At 39.0% G+C, this 22,285-nt stretch overlaps 1 protein-coding gene across 1 annotated transcript in view; it reads left to right on the top strand.

Annotated features, from left to right (window-relative positions):
* Nucleotides 1-593: 593 nt before the first annotated feature.
* The window catches only part of LOC114945338 (uncharacterized), a 103,581-nt gene continuing 81,889 nt past the window's right edge, over nucleotides 594-22,285 (top strand). Inside the window, exon 1 of the mRNA XM_029321505.2 lies at nucleotides 594-1,097. The gene's annotated coding sequence lies outside the window, so the exon portion shown is untranslated. The remainder of the gene's footprint in view (nucleotides 1,098-22,285) is intronic.

Genomic DNA, 22,285 nt, shown 5'->3' with positions numbered 1-22,285 from the left:
TTGGCTTTATTCTAGCAAAAAGGTATAAATCAGCCTATATATATGTATGTGCAATTGTCTGGTTTGTCATAATTTATCATTAATTTGTAAAATTATATGTTTCAGCAAGGAAGAAAAAATGGCGCATGGTGTGAGTGCGCCACTTTAACTTGGCCATCCACATGAACTTGCCATGGTCGAAGGTCGCGAATCTAGCTGCGCGTCCTTTTTGTCAGCGACAACTTCACGGCGACCCTCGGGCGTGCAGTCGCCGGCTCTTTGCGCTCGTGAAAAAAATCCGTCGAAAGTCGCGGCTCGCCGGGAGCATCGCCCGGAAATAATTGTCAAACGGATTTCACGGAGAATAAACAGTGTCGAAGTTATCTTGTTAATTCGTTTACTCGTATTTTTGTGCGACATCGCGACAAATTACTGACCGACCGGTAGATTTCTCTCACTCGTCGACGAGTCATATATCTCGAATTGCGCCAATTTTCGGCTTTATTCTAACAAAAAGGTATCAATCAATTTATATATATGTATATATAATTGTCTACTTTATCGCAATCTATCATCATTAATTTGTAAAATTATGTTTCAGCGAGGAGGAAAAAATGGCGCATTGGTGTGGGAGAGTGCTACACTTTGGCCATCAACATGAACTTGCCACGGTCGAATGTCGCGAAGCTAGCCGCGCGTCCTTATTGCTAGCGACCAAATTCATGGTGACGCCGGGCGTCGAGTCACCGTGTTTTTCGCTCGTGAAAAATCCGTCGAAAGTCGCGGCTCGCCGGGGGCATCGCCCGGAAATAATTGTCGGACGGCTTCCGCGAAGAACGAGTGTGCGTCGGGCTCGTAATTCGCGTGATTTCGCGTCGTCGATCGCGAATAATTCGTTCGTGTCGCGTTGAATTACGGATCGTCCAGTTTCGGCGAACTGAGACGTCACGCGGGTGTGTAAGTGCACAGTGTTTCCGCCCTCTATTGGCGATAGTGACAGTGATAGTGTGATTACCTGTTCCTCTTCCTTGGATAATTCTGCAATGATCGACAGCGCATGGATTTATGATTCATCGACAGAGGGAAGCTCCGGCGACCCAATTGCAGTTCATCACTAAGTAAGTCTGGTATGCTATTCCATGAAAATGTATTGTCTTGTTAATTCAAGCGAAAGGGTCCTCGAGACAATTTTAAATATACAATTTGACGATTTCTTTCGAGTCAATTACAAATAGATAATTTATCGTAAAACAATATTGGATTGTAAGAAAATACTTATATTTTTTACTCATACATTTTTTCCAGAAATATATAATTCTCTTTCTTCAAATTAATTTAAAGAGATTCCTCTTTAAAAATATTTATCTAAATTTAGATATTAAATATAAATTGAATATAAATTATAAATATATATTTAATTATTAAATATAAATTAAATATAACTTATTAATTAACAAATATAAATTATTATTGAAAATTGATTATATGAATAATAATTATTATTAAATAGATATATTCATAATTGTAAATATTATTAGTTAAAATTGTCTCGTGTTCACACAATAATTTTTCCTCCACTATTTTTAAAGTAGGATCAATCCGTAAAAGTTATCATATATATTTCAAGAACATATTAATTCCTCAAATTGATTTTACGAATTGAATATTAAGCTGTTTGGTGGGTATTTTTTTTTTTTGCAAAGCGTTACGAGAAAGTCGTAGATGACAGACTTCGATATAATTCATCCTGCTAAAGGTTAAAGGTTTTAATATCCTCTACTGGACACCCACTTAGCAGCGATAATTTGAATTAATAAGCGCAAATTGTGTGGACGGACCCTTGTTGCTTGCAAATATGAACATCCGATCTCGAGCATCGATGACTGGTTGTGGCCTTGTTGAAATTAATTTTTAAGCAATCGAATATGGAAATTGAAAATAATTAACTAACATTTTATCATCGAAATTTGTCAATTGTTGTCTCATAGAAATTTATATTGACGTAATATATTGACGTGACATTATTATTAACAAATTGTTTTATTATATAAAATTACTTATATATAAATTTTTTTTTACCAAAAATAATTTAAAAAATTTTAATTTTAATTGTTTTTTTTATTTTATTTGTAATAGATGATTTTTAAAATAAATTTATTTAATTTAATAAGATTTTGCTAAAATTGTAAAATTTTCTTGATATTAAAATAATATAGATATATGGATGTATTTTCCAAAATACTTTATTTAAATATATATAGCAAAATTTATATACACATTCAACAATTTTGCTGTATATACAATTTAAATAAAAAATTTACGAATTGTATCTATAAATTTATTTTTTTAATATAAAAAAAATGGTATAATTTCAGCAAATGATCCTTATTAAATTAAGTAATTTATTCAATCATATATCAATAAAATTAAAAAAAAAATTTTAATTTAAAAATTAGAATTAAAAAAAAGATATTTTTGGCAAAAAATGTAACAAATTTGTCAAAAGATTCGTCAAACTAAATAAGTGTATTATTTCCGGGACATCCGATATTGTCACGAGTAACATTGTTACGTAATTATTGTAGTCGAGTGAATTACAAACGCGAAGTCAAATCATTTTCGCAAACTTTAAGGGGAACTTTACGCAGTTCGAGCACTTTCGTAAATTACGAGGATCCCGTCGTCGATGCACGAACGCTACAGCGAATATAAACCGCATAGCCAAGAGTCTCGCTCGCACTGTCGATTCCAATGTATATTATCGTCTCTTCATACCGTCGCGTCGGGGCGCGAGCAAATGGCGCTCATTTGTAGTGATAGGGATCGCACGGTATCTCGCAAAAAGCGCGGGGCTTAACGACCGAGATGCGCCTATGCGATATCCGGTTACAGATCCGTCAGTGATATCGAGCGTAGCTCGATGTGTCTACCGGAATTAAAAATGTATTACGCAAGGTGTCGTTCGCCCGCGATCCGCCGTTTGATCGACGACTGTTCGCGTCACGGAAACGAGAGTCTCGTCGCTTTAAATTAAAATGGCAAATACGTAATAAATATTTATGTATTCTTAAGTACACTTTTATATACAATATACTTCCTCCTTTTTGCATTATATGTTATTCAAACTGCAAATATTTCCTCGACGAATTTTCGCACAATAAAATTGGAAAAATTATCTATCCAAGATTCTCAGATTTTTCACGGCTGATTAATATTCTTCTATAATTTTTTACGAGAAGGCATTAGTACAATTAAAATTTCGAGATCCTTTAAAAAGGAATATCCGATTGTGAATTAGCTTGTTTTCAGCGCACATAAATTCTTTTAACTGTTTCAAAACAGCTGAGCGGGAACTTATTCGCACCTAATTACTGCACATATATACATTCTAGCGTAAAAGATTGCTACTATTTGTGGCGATATATTTTAACGCTGATAAAACGATCTCTAGGATCGTATACATATAAGGTTCGCTTTCACGTATAGATTCCTAGAAGCCGGCTCATCTGCATGAGAACAGCGGGCGGTGCACAAAAGCGGGAGCCTATAATTAGCGAGCTGACGCTAGTGGTTTTATAAAACGCACTTTCTGGTAATTACCTGTTCGACGATATCGTGCCGCGTAACATTGCACCTCTTTGTATATATCATCCGATTTATCGCTGGCGGACGTGTCTTACAGATTGATGCGCCGCGCGCCGGTTGTTCGCGCGATGCATAATGCATCGCAAGGATGCGCCGCGTTACGAGCGCTTTGCGGTTGTCGTTCCGCACGACGTAAGTGCATTGTCCTATACGTCCGAGTGTATCCTACATTTTAATGTAAAACTCGAAGAAACCGCGTCGGCACTGCTTAAGATGCGAGTCGACTCTCGAGTCGGGCAATTATATTTCTTTTTATCGCCCTTTTGGGCGATGATGATATAAGAAAAAAAGACGAGCGTATTTCGTGTTCTTTGTTAAAAAGCGAACAGAAGCGTTTCCGCACGATGTTGCCTATAACGCTATACTATCCCTTTTCATAAATAATCATTTGCCACGATCGAGTAATTAGCAGGCGGACAGAACGCCTGATGCTTTTATTTCGTATATCACGTAGCCGAGCAACCGTGAAACTCCGCACGATATCATTCATAAATAATTTATATAGCGAATCGATAATATTTTTTTCAGAAACTTTCTGCACAATAAAATGTTTGACATTTCATTTTTCCTTTCGGTTATAATCGGAGAACCAATGCAATATCGACATGTTCCACTTACATTGTGATATTAAAGTAGAAATATTGATATTTTAAAACGAAGCATTTTTATCTCGTAAAACGATGAACGAGCTATTTCTACTATACGTACGTATACGTGAATCAGACGTGTCGTAATGTAATCGCGATGCAGCCGGAGCGACGTGTGATGTTGGGATGCACCAACCTCGGTATATACGGCCTCGTTCGTTCAGAAGCGTTATCGCGTTTTTCTCAGTTGGCACTTCAGCCGACGACGAGAGCCGTCGTCGCCGCGACGATGCGATGGTAGAAAGGGGAGCCCTGTAGGACGGATACATAGGAAGAGAAAAAAGGAATAGCGCGAACGCGCGCGGCACGGCGGAAGGAGTTGAGAAATGTCAGCCGGCAAATTGGAAGAGAGGGAGGGAGAGAGGCGGGCGAGTCTCTACGGCAGCCCCGACGTCAAATAAACATGCCAGGACGAGCAATTTCGAATATTAGAAGGTCCCACAGGGTAGATGCATCCTGCGTCAGGGCGCGTGAGCTACGGTGATGACGTCCGACCGCAGGACGCATCAGGGACTCACTTGCGCGGCCCATTGCAATTGCAAGTGCTGACCGCAAAGTAAATGGGCGCCGGCCAGCGGGAATTAAAGACGTTCTCGTTCGCCGTCTGCTTGCGCGAAAGACGAGAATTTCAAATGTCATGTTCGGTGTGAATGCTGGAGGGATTTGGAAATCAGTTCTTTCTGCAACTCGGATTTTTTTGATTTTTTTCTCCGATAGAAATATGTAAATTTAATTTCCAATAATTTATCTTGCTAATAAATATTAGTAATGTCGGACGAATTTGCAATTCATTAGAATTTTTCAATTAAAATTCCTTTTGATGTGCAGTACATCATATATACAGCTTATCGTCACTCTTATTATTTTTAAAATTAAGAGACATTTTACACGTGATTATTGATACTTTGTATTAAATAAATATATATTTGCTAAACAAATATACCATAATTTTTTTTACGCATTTATATACATAATTATAAAATTTATTTTTATTTAATATTATAATAGAAAAATAATTTAATATATTTTTTGTAGTTATTTTAAAGGAATATTTTTTCAGAATAGTTGAAAAAGAGAAAAAATAATTATTAATAAATATCTAAATAGGTTAATAATATGAAACTGAATATGATTTTCCTGAAGTCTGTGGCTATTCTGTAGCTATTGAACCACAAATGAAATATTTATGCTTATTGCTGTATATATACATACGTACCTATAATAAATTATTGGAAATATACATTTACGTTTTCTAGCGGAAAAACTACTATAAATTCAAGCTATTTAATGCCTAGAATATGTCGGAATAACATTGATTAGAACACAATGATAGCATTTATGTATATATCTTCTGAGAAGTTGCGGGAAGAATGAATCATTCGTTTCTTCTGCTTTTTAATTTGCCGAATTGATACTTAGAAACTGTTCTTACATTCGTTAACATTCGATCCTTCGCCGCATTAAAGAGTCAACGATGTTCGTCTCCGCGACTAATTTATATTTCTATTAAAATTTATTTTATTCTTGTTTCATCAAAGAAATCCATTGATAATATTCAAGAGGGAGGGAGAAAGATAAGATATTAATTTGCGCATTGCAAATTTCGCACCATTGATTATTCCGCAAATTATTACTCTTTAACGTACAGCTAAGAATTATGCCTAACTATTTAATAATTGGGAGAGACGGGGCTGCGTATTCATTGTTAATGAGAAATTAGGGTCACGTAGCACGCGTCGATCTTCGAAACAAAGCACAAGCGTCTGGTGGGTAATTTCGCGAGGGAAAAGACAGAAATCTTCAGTTGCGCGTGGCAAATTTAAATAATCTTTTATAGAAAGAGAAAGAGAGACAGGGAAACGGAAGAAAGCAGAAGAGAGATTCGTTGACTTGCGTAGGGGTGACGGCACCCTGTAATCTCCGCCACGTGCGACTATACGGGGTCGAAGGCGTCGATGAGAAACGAACGAGTCGATACCGGCACCGAATATTCGACGCGGTAATAAATATATCTGATAGAGATGTTACTTTCTCGCGTGATATAGCAACTGCGTGACTGCGGTGTGAAAATGTTGGTTAGATCTCCGATCGGCGAAATCGCTCGTTCGGCAGCGAAGGGCTCGGTCAGAAACGCGATTCGCGTCGGATCTAATTTGCATGAGATCGAGAACGCGCGAGCATGACTTGAGTGTTATGTAGTTCGTGCGCATCAAAGTGCTGGCTAGCAAAAAAGCTCACTCGACCAGCGCGTCATTAGATCGTGTGCGCGATTACCGCGTCAAATTATTCGTTTCATCGACAGTATATTGATATGATTTATAGGGGACGTGTGAGAAAACTCGCATTTGTTAGCTATCTTTATTTTTAATAAAAATAATGAGAGATGTATTTCAACTTCTTAACGAGATATTTTACGGATGTAGAAGAAAAGTATATTATTATAAAATTATGACGATTTAGCGTTTATTATTTATGCACGGAGAGAATTTTCTCTTGGAATTTACCTTGAAAATTATGGTAATCTAAGACAATATGGTATTGGAAGAATCTTAGAAGAGTTTCTCTGATTAATATTTACCACAATCAAAAATATTAATACGCACATGGTAAAATTAATTGAACATATTTTATACCATATTTTATGAACATATCTTATTATATTTGTATTGTGGTAAATATTAATTAGAGAAACTCTTATAAAAAATTCTTTCAATTATCTTAGATTACCATGATTTTCAGGGTAAATTCTAAAAGAAAATTCTCTCTGTATGCTTTCATTATTTGAGGAGAAATTAAATAAATATTTAATGATTAGAATATTTGACACAATACTTTTCTCGTACATACACTAAAAAAAAAATTGTTAACTTGACTAAACCTTTCAATTAAATATTGTTTTGTCAATTATGAACATATAAAATATTTAAATTAAATGTAAGATAACGATATATTTGCCTTAAATACTAATATATGTTCAAATAACAAAATAGTAATTTAGTTGAAAGGTTTTTAACAAATTTGTTGTCAGTATATAGAGATAATACACGAAAAATAAGGTATTTAGTTTAGCATTTCTGATATATTTCTGAGAGATATACTAATATCCCAGCCATATTGATTATCCTTTGTAATTAATGTGTCAGTCTCTCTCTTCTCCAACGAGGGAAGCTAATTGCGGAACGTCTCGTATCTTCTTCAAATTACCGTCGTCCGACGCCGTCGAGATATCGACCGAAGGATACGCTGCGCGCGCGAGAATCGTCTTCGATACTATCGATAAGTTAAAGAAAAAAAAAAGACGGTTGTGAAGCTCTACGGCTCCAACTGCCAGATCCATTTCGCGGCAGTTCGATCTCTCTCGAAGGGAACAGTGCCGTAGAAGCGTAGGCGCTTTGAGGGAGCCGTCGTATTCTCCCTCCTCTCGAGGAGGGATGAAGACCGACCGTAGTTTGCCAGCCGCGAATAGCCGGTCGAGTGATGGAACGAGAGAGGGTATTAAGGGAGAGAGGAGAATAACATGTCGAGGACGTTCCGACGATGACTGGTGCATCGTACTCGAGACGCGAAGCGGAGACGCGTGATTCTCAGAAAGGAGCCAGGACGATGGACCGCGCTCTCCGTTCGATGGAGTCATCACGTGTCGGCGCTAGGATAGTACTTTTATTGTAACATATCGAGAGCGGGTATGGGGTACCAGCTGCGCGTATGCGTATGTATGTATGTATGTCTGTGTCGGATCGGATGGGGGGCTAGTTGTCCCGCTCGCAGCAGGGGTTTGCTTCGACGTAGCCGATGTATGATCGATCTGACACGGGGCACCGGGACCCTTCGTCGCACGTACCTGGACGCCTTCGTCTTGATGTGATCCTCGCGCGTATATATTCGAGGACCGACGATCCTGTAACAGAACAACACCGCGAACAGCATCGTCGGGAATTATTTGTTTGAAGGTTCGAGACGTATTCGAGATTGAAATTATACACGCGCGGAGAGATTACAATCGATTTCGACTCAGAGGGTTTATGGTTGTCCCGGACTCTGTGGCTACGCGAAAACAAATAGCACACGAGAGGCTCCGCAGTAATTTGTAGAACGAAGTGTATCTCGCCGGCTGCTCGAGGCTGCGGAGATTCGATCGGAGGAGATCGCGGACGGCTCAGCTGATCAGAAGCGACAGGTCCTAGTTTCCGCGCGCACGATTCTATATAGCAACGTGTAACTGCGGGATTTTATCGTACAGGCCGTAAATATCGATCGCGACGTGTATCGTCCATCCAGTGTATTGCTTCCCGCATCCCGGTTCTCTGAAAGATCTGATCTACGTGTTCGATTCGCTATCTATAATAACTCGCGCGACCGATAATATTCTACAGATTGCGTCAATCAGGATCGAGTACTTGCTGTAAAGAAGAGAGAACGCGTTCGAGAGCATCGTTTTTATTATAGATTTATACTCAAAAACAAATACTTCAATCTCTCTATATTAAACTTTTAAATTTCTCGCATATAAAGGAATATTCACAATCAGTAATATATAGAATAGCTGGGAGAAAATTTAAACTTGGCAAATTCAAGGCGAGCGATGCAGGATTAAGGAGAAAAATCACGGATCAAATGAAGTGAGATAAGCTTGGAGTTTTCGTCGACGATGAGAGCGGTTGTCTCTCGTCGGGTAGATGCATTATCGTAACTACAAGATTGCGTGTTTCAATTATTCGAGGTGGTATGCCCCGCGGTATATATCGAGACTGTCTTCGTCCCGCTTCTTCCCCACCTCATCTCTTCAACGCGCGAGGAATCGCTTCATCATAATCGGTCATCCGGCGTTTTTCTACGGCTCGGACCCCCTACCGGCTACGACGCCCGGATATCTTAGCATCAAAATGCCGCGCTGACAGGCAAAGAATTTGATATCGTGATTAGCTCGTTACGGCATTGTGTGTTAACGCGCTGCAACGATTCCGCTCGATCTCTTCTTTCTCTCTCGAGACAGACCAGCGAATGACGTCCACGATACGAGCTCCTCGTCTCGGAGGATCCGAAGCGATTGATTCCATACCTTCGTGTGTAAATATAGGTGTTGTTCTTGTTGCACGATTTGCACGTGATTTTAATTAGCGCGTAATTCGTACGTGATTTCGTTTTATCTTGATTGAAATATCGCGAGATGGTGTAGGAATAATTGCATTCTTCGGAAAAAAATATATGTTTTGCAGAAATTAATATAATTGTGTTTCTTTCAAGAAAAATAATGAGTTTCTAAAACTATTCATTCTATCTTTCAAATTTAAAGATATGCCTTCAATTAAATTACTATTTTGTTAATTGAACATATGAACGTGTGTTATATTTAATTTAAATATTTTTATATGTTCAATTAACAAAATAATATTTAGTTGAAAGGTTTAGTCAAAAGTTAATAATTTTTCAGAGTGCAGAGATTATTTATTTTCCTTTTATACAATTAAAAAATAAATATTAATATTGTATTAGACTCTTTGCAAATATCTGATAAGAAGCCTCTGCAAGGTTTTTTTTCTCTTTAGACTCGAATTTTTCGCCTTACTTTCGCCCTTTCGTCGGCGTGTTTAGTAACCTACTAACGACGTGCGCGTCTCTCGAGTTCGTTTCGCATACATTCGGTTCACAGCGATTGCTCTCGCAAGCTCTCTTGGCAGAGGCTATCGGCTGGATCGTGTGCCAGAGCACGGAAGAACGTAGCGCGGAGTCGGAGGTGTCACGATAATTCAAATCCTTCCTATTCTCCTATTTGCACTTCGAATCCTACCCTTCGGCCGGGCTGCACCCACGGGCGTTGCTCAACCGTGGCCTCATTACCAAAGCAAATATTTTATAGTCGAGCCCCCAGTGACGACGACGACGACGTCGACGACGACGACGACGAGACGATGAGGAGGAGGTTCGGGAAAGAAGCTGGAGCGAAGACGAGATGCTCCCGGATTCTTAGAGTCGAGGTGTGAAAAAAGGGTGTCGAATAAAGCTGTGCGAGAGCTCTTCTCTCTTTCTCTCTCCTTTCTCTTCCTGTCCTCCAATTTCTGCCGACCGTCGCGGGGGTGCGTGGAAATAAAAGGAATCCCTTTTCACATCGACTCCCGCGATTTATCTTTCAACTTGTTTTATATCCAGCGTTCGACGCCTTACCCCACAGCGACGTCGTCGATATTTTGAAGTGAAACGATCGGCGTTAAAAATTAGAGATCGTATAGCGTTCCCTCTCGCTTCTTTCCGTTTCCCTTTCGTAACTTCATAAATCGATATCGAGAGAAGAACGAGAGAGTTCATCTTTCTTATCTTATAAAAATCTACACGAAATAAGCTCGATATATATTGCAAGTTTATATGTTAATTCAACTGCTATCTCATCTTATATTTTGATTTAATTTATATTTTTTTATTTTCTTACAAGGTTATAAGAATTTAATTCTTATCTCATCTTTTGAATTATTGTCATATATGAAGTTAATATATTTTATTAAAAAAGTATATTTAATAAATTGTGTTTAAAATTTATTAATATAAAAATTAATATTCGTACATTTCTTTCTTTTCGCACTCTCTCTCTCTCTCTTTCTCTCTTGTCTTTTTGAAGTGGCTCGTTAATTACATAATATAAATATACATAATATATCTATATATGTCGCACAACATTCTCAAGTAACGTTTGATATTTGTGTAGAGATATATATTTACAATCACTTTTGCGTCTACCTTTATTCTCCGCACAACTTCTAATCGCGAACGCTTCCGATTTGCACGAAAATCCACCTTTGATCAATTTCCATAATATATACGCTTAAATTGATCCTTCGTCCAACGGTTGCAGCGAGCAACGCAGTGTATCCTTTGGTATTCGATTGAATCGTCAATTTGTCTAGCATTATATCCAGATCTTGTTGGGGGTGAGATAGGGTGGCGGGAAAGGAGGAAACGGTCGGAGCGGAAGGGCAAAAGGGACAAGAGAGAAGGACAAGGCGAAGGGAGAATGGTAAAGGCGGACCGTGCGTCTCCAAAGGATTTCGTGTATTTAGGATAACAAGCTGCTCCGCCCCTGAATTGGTATGCAGAGACCCGCGAGTAACTCCTTTATATTGACATATCGTCGAACGTGATCCAAATACATGCGACATTATACCGAATTGCGAACAAAGCAGCCGCGAGCGGCGACCTCCTCGTCAAATCGCTCGTGAATAGAAAACAAATCGTCCGTGAAGCAAATTCCGCGCATTCGGCTAGAATATGTGCGAATCGATTATGTACGCGTCGATTTCGTCGATTCGTCGTTTCTGTGCGAAGGGCACCAGCCAGATTCTGTATCCTAAAGCTTCCATCTTCAATATGTGAAAATAATGTAATAATATGTTATGTCATATTAAAAAAGATGGTACCACGATGGGACTCGCTAATATATAGCACAATTTTTCTTATGCGTTCTATCTCTTATAAATTATCTTCAGAGAAATTGTATCTTTTTTTTATATATATTTTTGCAAACTTTTATTCCGTCAACATTTTTTTTTTCGTATGCTGTTCGCCGGGGAAATTTCAGTCTTTGATAATAATTACGATCTGCGTAACACGTATGCTCGCGATGATGCGCGAGGGTAAAAAGAATGGCGGGAGGGAAAAACACGGGTCGCCTCTTTACGCCTCTTTACGCGATCGCGCCGGCCAAATAACAAAGTAACCGAAGATGGATATCCGTTTCAAATATTCACGCCCTTTTCGCGCCGCCGCGTGAAATTGATGCGTTTAGGGACCCCTTTACTGGTAGGCGGACAGTTACGACGGCATAAATATTGCCGAGAGCCCTGCTGACCACATGGCACAGATACGGCCCTGAATAATATGCGTTCTTGTGTACGTGGCCTGCGGGTACCGGAAAGCTTTTTCGTCGGCAATCGAACTTTCCTTCTCGCTAGGCACAGCCTTGCTTGTCAATGTTCTACATTTTTTCGTTTCTCATTTCGCAAAGCAAAATACGTATTCTTGCGATCGATATTTATATTTAGCAAAATTAGGGGGAAACAGATTAAAGAAAAAGTATTGCAATGTCAATATATATACGATTGTCAAACTTGATCTCGATAAAAGTCTAATTTTTTTACGTCTGAACCGTAATGAGCCATAGTTTTCAATGAGATATAAAATGCGATATACATATATAAAATAAATTCGATGAAATCCGTCACACCCGCTTGTAAGATGCTAAATGCGCAAAATATTTTTAGCGTCACGTTGCATCGCGATAAAGTAATTTGTCAGCCGGCATCCTGAGAGAATCCGGATTGCATTCCGATGCAGTGCTTGCCATAGTCGCATTACGCGCATTTCGCGCGAGCGAGCGAGTGACGGTATTTGTTCAGGCATTCCGGTAGGAAATTCTAGGCGACTAAGAGATTATTCGCGGCACCCGTTGCGTGAATATATAATAGCGCGACGTGTTTATGTATCCAGCTATGACAGGCACTTCCGTTTCCGTCGAGCGCTCTTGACTTCGTTCCGTTTCTGAGCGCGTAAATGTGTTTACGTACACACACGTACACCGATACGCATCACAACGTCGCTCGTCATCGCCCGGTGCATCGTGCGTAACGTCGAACTCTGCACATGTGTGTGTGTGTGTGTGTGTGTGTGTGTGTGCTCGTCATTGACCGATTTCTTGATATATCTATTTTAAGAAATCAAGCCTTTTCTCCTGGATCGGATGAAAGTGCTCGCCACTTACGATAGAAAACTTCGCTACGATTCGGCGAACTTTCCAAGAGCAAAGTTTAACTGGAAAATTAAGTAGCTTTTATGCAGTTCGTATCTGAAGTACCTATCCTTGGAAAGTTTAACGTTCGAGGAATACAACACTTTTGCATTTTTAGCGATTTATAAATATTTCAAATGCGAAGAGACTATATAATAGACTTTACATTTGGCAAATCTACGCGACCTTATTATTTAACGGATTATTCTTCTCCAAGGGTTAAATCTTAAACCACGATGATCAAATGTTTCGCGCGCGATGACAATAATTACCATATTAATATACGAGGGAATATTAATAATTAGACGGGTTTTTGATGTTGCATAATTAGCAGCGGAAGAGATCGCGATCTTGAGTTATATATTAAATCCGCTATTAACGCGTCACGTCACGTCTCCGTTAGTAATTTGACTTTAATTTCCACGATTATTTTTAACGCGCCTCTACTCCGCTATTATACGGGAGTTCATTTATTTTAACTTTTCTTCTGCCGCCGCGTTTCCTTTCCCGGCTACCGTTCTTCTCCTCTCGCCAATTTATAGAAGGCTCCTTTCGACGGTCCTGACCATTAGCTTAATTAATTCGGGTTTTAGGGTTTTCGACACTGCGGGCGAAGTCAAAAGTGTCAAATCGACGGACGGCGCTCTGAAAAATGATGCGCCCGGGGTGTTAATTGTCTCGAACACGAATATCCTTAAGGGGCGCGCGCCACCGGTTCGTACAAGACTGATCGCCATCTGTTCCGTCAAGTGACTATGCACGTTGCAACAATGTTTGTTCTCCCGGTTTACATGTAATAAGCGCCCGGGAGAGAAGCTTACCAAGCTTATCGACGTTGGTGCACGTAATTATGACCTTTTTTTTTCTTTGCAAAAATGTTAAACTGTATCTACATAGTTACGGCTAAAAAATTATTTGAAATATAATTTGCCTTAAAATATTTTCAAATGTAAAATGGAATGTGCATGCCTATGAAAAATTCTTAATTCTCTCTACATATTTTTAAATGCGCTTTTTTATATATTTCTCATATATGTTTATAGATTATTTTGAAAAGTATTTACAATTTTTTTAAAGACAGAATTGTATCAAAATTTAAAAATTGCAAGAATTCTGAAAATGGAACATATTTATTATTTTAGAATTCATTTAGAATATCGCGCGTTACAAGCTGCAGCTTTTTCTTGCAATTTATACGAGGACAACTTGCATATATATGCGGCATCTGCAATATCTCGGTATCTGTATAATATCTCTGAGCAGCCGGCAGCAATAAGCCACAGAAGCAGCAACAGCGAGAAAGAGATAAGCGCGTTGGAATTTATCTACATTTTAATGATTTATATAAAGCATATATATATAGAGAGAGAGAGTACGTCCGCCTTCTGATTAACGTTATTAATACGATGATATATATCGCGTAGTTATCTCCTGATATTCTCACACACGCAAATTTCCACGAAATTTTGTTCAACAACCGGATATAATATATATGTGCGCACACACACATATATGTAAATTATTAGATCTCTATATCTGTTTTATGAATATGCATAAGCGTGCTAAAAGTACAACGTACTATGCACAATCAATGCATCTCTTATGTTCACGAAACAATGATATTCTCTGTTGATTGTTTCTCGCGACTTATAAACGGATGACACGATAAACGTATATCGCGCAAAAAGCAAGAGCCCGCGTTTTACATAGCGATTGCATTAACATATTTTCTGTCTATGATCTATGTTTTCCCTTCACAAGGATACTATGTATATAAGAAATGGTATTGTGCAAAGTCAACTTGGCTGCATTAAGAACTCGCTTTCTTCATCGCAAGTATCTCGCGGCTTTGTCGGTCCGTTGATCCCGTACGTATACGGTGTTATGCACCGCATTTACGCAGAGATTTCGCTATTGTGATATCTGTACTCTTTCCATAATAGCTCATTAGATATCTGCTTGTGTAACGTGGGGTTTTCGTACGTATAGTCTTGTGTTCTAGATATGTGTTCATATATATTCTTGCATTTATGCAATTTGTACCATTGAATTACAGTCATTAATATGTTCTTTGCAAGATAAATTTAGGGCAAAATATGACTTGACTTGCAGACAGGTATACCGTTACAACTCGTAATACATCGGTTTTTAAAATCTCTAATTTTTCAAAATTTCTCTCTCTATAAAAAATTATTTATCTTTTAAATTTCCCAAATTTTCATCTCTCTAAATCTTTCTCGCTTCTTAAAAACCTATTTCCCTCGTCATTTTAACCTTTCGATTGAATTCGGCGATATCGTTTTATTATTCGCAAAGATTCATCGTCCTTTCGAGCATCCCTTATATTCGCATCCCCTATTCCGGTAAACTCGCGCACGAAAAATCCAAGGTAGACGTCCGATAATAACTCGCAGCCGCGGCGAACTTTCCGTTCGGAGACACGAGAAGGAATCGGCGGGATCTCTCCTTCTCCCTCCCGCGGCTTATGGTATATCATTGGCTCGGATTGGGCGGAGTACCGCGCGAGGCTGGCGCCGGCAGCGATAGATACCGCTAATTATCGATCGTAAATAACGTTGCGGCAGCCGCACGGCAGCCCGATCCTATCGGTGCCTCGGCACCGGCATCGTCGAATGCGCGATTTCAACCCGCAGTTCCGCAGCGGCGGCCGTTCGATGATATAGGGTCGCTTCGGAAGCGGGGTTGGTCTGCAGCTCGAAAGAGAGGAAAGAGAGAGAGAGAGAAAGAGTGGGAACGGGTCTCTGGGTCTTCGTGTCCTCCACCCAGGGGCCCGAGCGCGCCGCGGTCGCTCTCAGGGTGGCTTGGATATATTACACGCGCACCGGTTATTACAACGAGTACGCGGTTGTAATTGCGAAACGGGGCAGAGCCCCAGCCTTCTCTCCCGCATACCGACGCGCAACGTGTGATTTGCGCTGCGCTGCGGGAAACGCGCTGCGCGCACGAGTCGGCGGCTACCTGGCGCAAGTCAAGTCCGCAGTGGTCATAAAAGAGGGAGAAAGATATACTAGAAAGGAAAGAGAAAGACATCTCCGCGCGATCCCCGACTGCGATAATGGCGGCCACTTTTGCGCGGCGAGAAAAGCCGCCGTTGCGCTGATAACAGGGAAAGGTTTGCGTAAACGCTTCATTTCGCTTGATTTCGCTCGAGAAAAAGCAGAATTAATCCGAGAACGTCTCTTGTCAATTAGAACTGTTATTATGACAAAAGTGTGATACGCACCTTGTACAATTAGAATTTCGATCGTGATAAAATTGAATCTTTTTTTCTCATCATAGTTTAATTGTTTTTTTATGTACATGTATTCTTTGAAAATTATATATTAAGCTGATGCGTTTAGATATTTTATATTTTGTAGATAAAAAAATGGATTTAGCATTTGTCTCTTTCATGTCACATAAATGTATAGTATTTAAAAAAACTTTATAAATGAAATTTTTGGAGGCTTTATCCCACATTAAAAAATTTATGAAATATAAAAATCTAGAAATAGTCAAGCTAGAATTTCTGAGAAATCCACAAGTATTAATTATAAAGCAACTGTGCTCTACATCGTGAATATATATGTAATAACATTTTTCCATAGAAATTTACATTCACCTTCGAGCGATAGCTCGATCCTCAATCAAAATATTTAATTGGGCACTTTAGCCTTATTACACATTTACGTCAGGCGGATTGGAATCTACAACATGGAAATTAATTGCATGAAAGTAACTCGTCGCCGATCACAAGCCGAACGCGAGTGAGCAAAATCGCGCGCGAGATGCTATCGGCGCTCGTTTAATTAAAATCCGACCTAATCGCGATGTGTGACATCCTTCGTGACGTAATCGCGCCCGCGAATCGGCCGCACGAAGGTCGCATCGGCCGCTCGACATTGCTAGAAACACATAAGTCGACGAGCCCTCGTAGCTCTCTCGGCTGCGTCACGTTATACGTTCTCTTTTCGCCTTACGATCGGATCTTGTCGCGATCCTGTCGCAATCGGCGAACGAGCGAGCGAGCTCGATTTGCAATCGGCATGCCGTCTCTCCCGGTGCGCGAACCTGGCCGCGGGGCACGTCGTATCGATTCTTGTTTTGATAGCGTGTCGCGGTAGTTTCTTTGACCGAACAGCGGTGCGGTTCGATGTACCCGAGCGAGCGCGAACTTCAAACGCGAGCATTGTCGGCGCGAGTACAGTGATCTCGTTCTCCAAGCGTGGAGGACGATCGCCGAATGACCTCGCGATACTTCTCTTCGCGGCGAGCATCTCTTATCGCCGAGATCGACGATATCTCGAGACGACCGAGAAACGTCGAGAGACCCGTCCGATCGCGAAACAATTTTATTAGCTTTAATCGCTCGATTACCGTCGCGGGAATACAGCGCCAATAATTATTCCCGGTGACGTCATGATTGCATCCGCAATGCGATAAAGAAGCTTTATTTTGCAAGAAACGCGTTTTTAATTCATGAGTCTTCCTAAGCTCCGCGCTCGCTAATCGATTGATTTTATTTAACAACGCAGCTTTGTTTTTTGCGAACAGTTCTCTGGAAACTCCCCGAGTGGTGCAACATGCCGCTTTAATTATGCAATGATAACATTGGTTGTCGTACATTTTTCTTTAGAGTGAGTTGCATTCGTTTCGATTATCTTTATTTTTAATCATGTTCTGTTTCTATCTAAAAGATAAATAAGAAAAGTTCATTAGCATTATTTGTTTTTTATTTTTTTATTTTTTTTGGCGACTATCCGATTTTTAGTCGGAGAAAAATATATATTCTGTCTTTGAAAAATAATCACTAAAGTTAGCCGGCTGCTTGGATATTATAAACCAGTCGTTTAGTTTCCGGTATAGTTTCTCCGATCAAACGGTCTTCTTTCAGGCGAGATCATTTTTCCCCTTCCTCGTAGCAAGCCCTCTCACGCCGACTGCACTGCAGTTGACACCTTCTCGGCGACGATATTTCCTTCCTTATATACCGGGGCTCCTTTAGCCGACGAGAAAGAGGTTGACATTCTCCTCGACGCGACAGTCCGTTCTCGTAAAGAGCGGGGAAAGAGAAAGAAAATGTATTCGCCCTATCATGCGGAGTGATATCGCGTTACTGCGTCGGTCTTTGATCTCGCGACACTTACAATTTTCCCGGCTGGCGATACACCCTTATTTCGCGTCGCGCCACGCGAGTTCTAATGAGAGGCTATGTTCTCTCGCTGCCTGCCAACCCTCTCCGCGCTCGGATCTATCGTAATCACAAGGCATGATGGCTTGTTCCTGCTGCAACCCGCCACCCCCGTCACCATCGACTACTTCGTAGTATTCTCGTTCCTTCTCACCCCGCCTGGTTTTCCCCCTCTCTTTATGCGACCTCTGTTCTCTCGTCATTTTACGCCGTGTGAAATGTTGATATGGCGGGTGTTAATAGTGTCAAACGAAAGAGCGATAACGCTCTCGCGCAAGAGGCCTGTAACTAAAGTCGTTGGTTTCGCGCGAGGACTTCTGTGCAGCAATAATATATATTGATAGGAAGTTACCGTGAGATTTGTTTTCTCTAATGATCCAGCATCATCGGGTATCATACTTGTACAAATAAAATTTAATGAGAAAATTGAGTTTAAAGTAGGTACACTGAAAAAAAGAATTTGTCAACTTGGCTAAATATTTCGATTAAATATTACATGTTGTTAATTTAACATATGAAATATTTATAAATTAAATATAACATATTAAATCTAACAACGTATATTTGACTTAAATACTAATATACTATATGTTCAATTAACAAAATAGTAATTTAGTTGAAAGGTTTAATCAAGTTAATTCTTTTTATTCAGAGTGTACACGTCTCTATCTATTATTTCGCTGTAAATTTACATTTATACTTCCGTTTCTTTGGAAAATACTATTGATAGGAAGTTACCGTGAGATTTGTTTTCTCTAACGATCCAGCATCATCGTGTATCATACTTGTACAAATAAAATTTAATGAGAAAATTGAGTTTAAAGTAGTTACACTGAAAAAAAGAATTTGTCAACTTGGCTAAATATTTCAATTAAATATTACATGTTGCTAATTTAACATATGAAATATTTATAAATTAAATATAACATATTAAATCTAACAACGTATATTTGACTTAAATACTAATATATGTTCAATTAACAAAATAGTAATTTAGTTGAAAGGTTTAATCAAGTTAATTCTTTTTATTCAGAGTGTACACGTCTCTATCTATTATTTCGCTGTAAATTTACATTTATACTTCCGTTTCTTTGGAAAATACTATTGATAGGAAGTTACCGTGAGATTTGTTTTCTCTAACGATCCAGCATCATCGTGTATCATACTTGTACAAATAAAATTTAATGAGAAAATTGAGTTTAAAGTAGGTACACTGAAAAAAAGAATTTGTCAACTTGGCTAAATATTTCGATTAAATATTACATGTTGTTAATTTAACATATGAAATATTTATAAATTAAATATAACATATTAAATCTAACAACGTATATTTGACTTAAATACTAATATACTATATGTTCAATTAACAAAATTGTAATTTATAGTTGAAAGTTTAATCAAGTTAATTCTTTTTATTCAGAGTCTATTATTTCGCTGTAAATTTACATTTATACAATATTTCTATGTTTCTTTGGATAATGAAATAATTCTCTCGATATTTGAAAATAAATGTTTCTAAAAATATTTTAGGAGATCACTATATATTATTTAGCTGTATAAAAATATATAAAAATAGTCTATAAAAATCTGTCGTTACGTTAGAAAGTTTCACGAGTAAAATAATGTATGCAATACTAGAATTTATTACTATTGCAACACATATTAACACAGTTTCAATCGTTTCAACCACGTAGACATTTGTAACCGAATCTTTTTACTATAGAAAAGTGTTAAAGGTCGTTCGATATTTTTATGTTCGCGGTCTTGAACTTTGATATATCTTTGTTTCAAGAGTATAGTAGGTAGATATATATCTCGATTCTCGAAACGCGTCGGGAGGTTTCTCGGAGAGAAGAAGAGGCTGCCACCGCGCACACACGTCGAAACCGTTGCTCGAAGCCTCGGTGCAAATACAATAACCCTTTATTTGTTTCCCTTTCCTCGCGGGGCTGGCTGTGATTCAACAATGCTCGATGTGTAGGCGGTAAATATCGCCGCCTCGCCGGTCACTCGCCCCCGGCGATTTTCGCGAAATTCAACGAGTCCGACGAAGGATACGGGGATGAAGAGTCGGCCGAGTTGTGTGCGTATATAAAGGTTCTTCCACGCAGTTCCTTTTCTTTCATTTTACACGAAATGCCCCAAATATTGCAATGATTTGCACGCAAATTTGATTAAAACTTAAATATTTAAATATTTCACAAACACGATCTAATTAAGATATATTATTCATTTTACATTTACAAAGCAAGCTTATTTATTTTTACATCTGCTTTTAAATTACTTGAAAAAATGGTAATTTATTTCTTATTCTATACAAATTTAATGAGCTTTTGTATTTATTTTATTTATAAAACTGAAATATTTTTGTGAAATATTTGTGGAAAGAGCTTGATGTCGAAGAAGAACGGCGATGGAAGCTTCGGGAATAGAAACGAGGGTATATGTAGTGGAAGAAATTCGGAGCGGAGGTGAGAAGAGAGAGAAAGAGAGGAATGAGCAGAGAGAGAGAGAGAGCGTTGTTGGACACAGGGCAAACACTTCGGGAGATTGCCGCTTCTGCGTTGCAATGTCATTCGCGCCGTATCCGCCTGCGGAAATCCTTACTTTCCCCAAAATCCGTAATCTTCCTGAAGGGCATGGATTAATTCCCTCGACTTGTCACGTGCGTTGTCCTCGATGGTGGCTGATCCGCGCGATTGCCGAGTGTTGACCATCATTTGCCGTGCAGTACATTGATTGACATTAAATTTAATATCGCGATATAACGTATCGTACACACGATATGTGTAACTGTACGAATATATTAATTATAAAAATTATTCAAGATAATCTTGGTAAAAAAAATTTTTAAACGTGTATTACAGTTATTGACATACACTGAAAAAATTTGTTAACTTGACCAAACCTTTCAAATAATATTACTTTGTTAATTGAAATTGAAAAATTATATGTAACATATTAAATCCAACAAAACATATTTGACTTAAATACTAATATATTCCGTTGCGTTGAATTTCATCCTCGCGATTGATTATATCTTTCCACAATAAGTTATCGGCGTGAAACGTTTCGCGAACCTTTCGATCCGGATATTTCCTCTGCATAGCGTCGACATTTTTTGTCTCGTCTCTCGAATATAATACGTGCAGGAAAGATCTGTCTCAGTCGTGGCGCTGGGCAGCCACGGCTTATGCAGGTGGAATGTTAAGAACTCGTTTGGATATATCCTTAACCTTCGTGCTGATTCTGCGCTTCACGGGGCCCCGGGGGAGGATCTCTGAAGGAGCAATTAAGCCTGAAGTGTTTCCTGCAAGGTGTGACTCGTAGAAACGCGCGGACGAGAACGAGAACGCCGGCCACCTGACACGACCAGCCGAGAGAGAGACGACTCCTTGCACGTCAAACGGTAGTAATTCAACATTTTATTTCAGGAGGATGCAATATATTCATCGGACTGTCTACTTACGTCGGGTCGACGCCCGACTGGTTATATAGCAGCCGCGTAACTGTAATCTTATACGTTACTTTTCGGCCTTTACGATCGTATTCTCGCGGCTTCGAACTCTTCAAATTTTTTTTTCCTCTGACGTTGCCCGCCAGTTTTTTTTTTCGGATCGACGTGCAATTTTCGGTCTCTCTCTCTCTCTTATAGTCGATGAATCGTGCATTCGGGGAAGTTATTAAGATGCAAGTGCAAACTTGTTTATACATTGGCAATGATAGACAGCCATATTAATTATAGATGATGCCGGAGAAGGTAGAGAAAATGATAAAAAGATTGGAAAAAAATAAAAGTGGAAATTTGAATCTTATTTTAAAAGCTTGTACTTGCATCTTGATAACTAGGAAGAAAGAACTTATATATCCATGTTTAGATTTTTAGATCACTGTATATATGCGCTTTATAACAGGAATGAGATAATAGCGTCACTTTTCAAGTGCGGATGTGCGCGCATTCTCTCTCTCTCTCCGCTACTTCACACATATTTCAATACCGCGTGGTAGGATCTTCCGTTGTATCTCCTGCTTTTTTCCAACGGAATATTC

The sequence above is a fragment of the Nylanderia fulva genome, unplaced genomic scaffold, assembly GCF_048542155.1.
Source record: "Nylanderia fulva isolate GAGA-0341 unplaced genomic scaffold, ASM4854215v1 Scaffold2, whole genome shotgun sequence".
Lineage (NCBI taxonomy): Eukaryota > Metazoa > Arthropoda > Insecta > Hymenoptera > Formicidae > Nylanderia > Nylanderia fulva.
Note: the sequence above shows the minus strand (reverse complement) of the source record. Positions and strands in the feature narration are given on the sequence as shown.